Source organism: Rhincodon typus, chromosome 9 (assembly GCF_021869965.1).
Source record: "Rhincodon typus isolate 14 chromosome 9, sRhiTyp1.1, whole genome shotgun sequence".
NCBI classification, from domain to species: Eukaryota; Metazoa; Chordata; class Chondrichthyes; order Orectolobiformes; family Rhincodontidae; genus Rhincodon; species Rhincodon typus.
Window position 1 is genome coordinate 51,677,149 of NC_063340.1, and position 4,440 is coordinate 51,681,588.

General features: G+C 39.7%; 1 protein-coding gene across 1 annotated transcript in view; it reads left to right on the plus strand.

Annotated features, from left to right (window-relative positions):
- Window positions 1-380: 380 nt before the first annotated feature.
- rps6kc1 (ribosomal protein S6 kinase polypeptide 1) overlaps window positions 381-4,440 on the plus strand; it is a 182,266-nt gene continuing 178,206 nt past the window's right edge. Inside the window, exon 1 of the mRNA XM_048600985.1 lies at window positions 381-459. The gene's annotated coding sequence lies outside the window, so the exon portion shown is untranslated. The remainder of the gene's footprint in view (window positions 460-4,440) is intronic.

A 4,440-nucleotide genomic window follows, 5' to 3' on the forward strand; every position in this document is an offset into this window, starting at 1 on the left:
AGATACTGGTGATTTTAAAATAAAATCCAATTGCTGGACAAACTCCGCAGGTCTGACAGCCTTTGTGGACAGAGAATCAGAGTCTGATGACTCTTCGGTTCTGCCGGACCTGCTGAGTTTTTGCGGCTCTTCCTATTTTTATCAAAACGCAGCAAGGCCTGTGACTGCAGCAAATTGGATGAATTTGAATCATTTCACTTGGGTTTGCACTTGAGGATAAGTTTTGTCAAGTGTGTACTGACTTTGAGAAATCAATTGGAAATTTATTTCATAAATAGAAACCAGTCTATCAAATTTGCAAAATAAAAATTAGAAAAAAAAGTAACTTTGTATTTGGTTGCAGGTCGTTTCGATGAGACTGTGATCGAAGAAAGAAGACAGTGTGCTGAAGATCTCCTGCAGTTCTCTGCTAATATCCCAGCCTTGTACAATAGTAAACAGCTTGAAGAATTCTTTAAGGTATGTTCGATATGTTCTGTTTTCACAGAAGTAATTTGTTCAATTTCATAAATTAAGCAATTAAAAGATAAACAATACAAGAGATTTTTTTTGTAAGATTTCTGCAGAATTCAAGGTAGGAAACTTTTGAAATAAGAAACAGGCTGCAAACAATTGTGTGCAGAAACATGTCAGCCACAACTGTCTTTACTGATAACCAATTTTCTATAAGATCTAGGAGAGGAATGCAGTAACTGTTTTTGGTAGCCTGGATTCAGAAAGTATTCTCTTTGCTCAGCACTGGGACTAAAGACCAGCCATTCAGAAGGCAATTGGCCTTCTGGGATGAAGCAATCTTGAAATAGTTCTGTCTGATGAGTGAGGTAGCTAGATGCTGCATATAGTATACATTTTCTCTCTGTGTGTGTGTGTGTGTGTGTGTGAGAGAGAGAGAGAGAGAGAGAGAGAGTGAGTAGAGAGAAAACTTGGGAGTGTTACTGATCTGTCTTTTAACCTCTAACCTTTGAGGTTACCGTTAATATATGGTGCGCCAAGAATGTTTAAGTTTTTTTCTTTTGTATGTGTTCTAAGTCTGTTTGAAAGGATTCAGTTTTGTTTTGTTCTAACAGATGATCGCAGGAGTATTCAAAACTTTACATTTTGAATTTACCTTGTATTGATCTTATCCCAATCTATTTTACATTATGGGAATGAAGAGGATATGATCTGCTGACTAAAGTTAAAGGTGTAGCCACTCCTGGTAAATAAGTAAGGTCCTGGCAGTGAAAGAACAGATTTAGACTTGTTTCTTAAAAGTATACTTAGAGGTGAATTTGTCCCAGGTTTCATACACTACAGCATTTATAGTGTAGGAAATTTTGTATTGGTAACAATATAAGTGAGGAAGGGTAATGACAGGAAGCATTTGAGAACTGTGAGAAGACTGTGTGCACCTGGGAGCTCTAGCTCAGGTGTGTGGCTGTGTATTACAGTTTGATGTGACTTAATTTCAATTTCATGTTAAGCACTAATTTGTGATAATTTAGTTAATAGAGTACAGAATGATGTTTGGTTCTAATTTTATGATATACTAATTTTGTGAAAAGCATAATAGTTAAATATCTTTAATCTTGTGGATATTTTGGTTTGGATGTGAACGTGTCTTAGTGATGCATGCTGCGGTGTTTCACATTTAAGAGCTCTTTAACATCTACTTGTTCTGTGGTGAATGTTGAAGTTAAGTGGACTGTTTAAAAACACCCTGTGTCTCTTTACTTCAAGTTAAAGAGGTTTGTCAAGAAATGGTCTCCCAGTTTTTGCTCAATTTAATTTGTGTGAAACGTGGTATGAATTTAGTTAAGTTGCTACACCACATAGGGCTCTCTTCATGCTAATTAACAAAAATGGCAGGTTTTTCATGTTCAGAGTAGTCCCACAACTAAGAGATTAAAGCAAACTACTCAACCTCAACCATAATTGAGCCCTGCACCTACATACAAGAGATAAAGGTGAAATGTTTGCAAGCATCATCAGCCAAAGATGATCCTACTTGACCTTCTCTCAAGTACCTTAACATTGTGGATGCCATTGTTTAGCAACTTGATACAACGATTGTTGTGGGCAATATCCCAGTGCAGTACTTAAGAACTGTATACTAGACCTTGCTGTGGAAGGACTGAAATTTGTTGGCACCAGAGAACTTCATGAGGGTAAGGTCAAATAGAAGTTTCCCTCTTGTTAGTTACCTTGTCACTGCCACAGGCACGGGCTGTCGGGTGCACCCTTCAGTTCAGTAGTGGTGCTGCTGAGCAATGGACATTGAATTCCCGGATCCCACCGTGTCCATCTACCTCTGTGGTCCTACTCTCTGAAATAATTCTTGTAGTTGCTGTTCAATGTGGATAATTACTGATTCATCAGCTAAGGTAAGTAGGTGGTAATTAGCAGGAGGTTTCCTTGGTCATATTTGACCTGCAGCTACGAGAACTTGTGGGATGCGGAGTTAATATTGAGACTAAGATGGCTGCTTCCTGCTGACTCTGTACCACTGCTCCTTGTCTCTGGTCCATTTGTTCTGCTGATGGGTCAGGACATATCCAGAGAAGATGAGGGAAGGGTCTGAGACCTTCCCTGTAAGGTAAGCTTCAATGAGTATTACTGACTGTCATGCTGTTGCTTGACTAGATTGTGGGATAGTTCTTCCAATTTTGACATAAATCCAGATGTTAGGAAGGACTTTGTAAGATTATTTAAGTTTGTGCTTTTGTCATTTCTTGTGCCTAGGCCGATGTCAAGTGGTCCACTTTTCTTTTTGTTTGTTTTTGACTTTGCTTCGGCATTTTAGTAGAACCAAGTGGTTGGCCGAGTCACTTCAGAGGACAGTTGGTGTGACTGGAGCAGATAAAGATCAGAAGCTTCCCGAGCATTAGTGCTTCTAGAACACTCTGACAGTTTGATGGCCACTATTACTAAGGCTAACATTTTAGTTCAAATTTACTAATTAAGTTAGTTTTAAATGTTACTAGTTGCTTTGGTGGGAATTGAATTTTTCGCTGGGGTATTAGTCCAGGTCTTTCGATCACTGTTCACAGAAACATTAGCACTAGACTCCCCTGCCACTGCATTTTATCAATAGTTTTCCCTCCAACGTAAAGTTGTGACTGTGAGTGTTGACTGATTTCAGTGTTTAACACAACTGGGGTTGCCAGTCCTCCCGATTACTGCTGGGAATTTACTGGAAATGTTATTAATTTCCCGGTGGCTATTTAAGGCAATCCAGGAGATTTTAAAACAATATATTAAGTGAAATGGTGAAATGTGACTTGTGGCTCTGCTAACTGCTCAAAGCTCCTTCACCATGTAGAGCTGGGACAAATTGCCTTGTGGCGTAACTTGCTAGTGCTGCTGGGGAGGGATTACACCAACTTGGCAGGGGTGTGGAAGACAGGAGTTTATCTAAGAGAGGAATATCATAGTGCACAGAGTATGGGGAGTGATAATGCTACTAGAGTAGAGTCAGTTATTAGTTGAGTTGAGAAAGAGGGAAAATAAAGTTTAAATTAGGGTTGCCGTGCATGCGATCGAACGTGTGGAATGCAGCAAAATAGGGTTGGTGGGTTTCAGGTGGGGATGTTGTAGCCATAACTGAACCTTGACTCGAGGAAGGGCAGGACTGAAAAGCTGGTGGAATCCGAGCCTTTGAATATATTTTTAAGGCTGAGGGAGATAGATTCTTGTTAGGCAAAGTGGTGAAAGTTTACCAGGGCTAGGCAGGAATGGTGATTGGATGTTGTAGTCAGATTAACTTATCTTATTAAATGGCATAGCAGCCTTGAGGGGCTTAGTGGGCTACTCCTGTGCTTTGTTTGTATGTAGCGTGTCCAAGAACAATATTTTTCAATGTTGTCAGGGTTGACTATTTTAACAGCTCCATTTTAAAGGCCTTACTATTTTTCTGACTCACCATGAATGTTCACCACCAGGTGGCTGGAGTTAGAAACTGACTGTAAATGTAAATACTAATTGCTTGATGATTCCTGGTAAGCTTTATCTGGTTAGGGATTGGAGAAAGGGTGTGAAAGTGAATTTAAAAAAAATCCAAGACCAAGTTCCAATACTTCACAAAGAAAATAATTCATTTACATAGCATCTTTCACTGCCTCTGAATTTCACAGGTGAACTTCTATCATTGTTGTAATGAAGGGAAATATGACAACCATTTTATGCACTGAAGGATCCCCCAAACATCAGTGAAATGTCCAGATGACCTGTTTTTGGTGGTGGAGTTTCAGTGATAAATGTCAGGGCACCTAGATTGTTACTCTGCTCTGCTCCTTTCATCTCCTCCTGAGAGTGCAAATGGAGCCTCATTTTTACCAAGGTTTACCAGGACTCACTGAGTAATTAGATTTTGACCTCTGATATAACAAGGTGTAGAGCTGGATGAACACAGCAGGCCAAGCAGCATCCTGCTCCTATGATGCTGCTTGGCCTGCTGTGTTC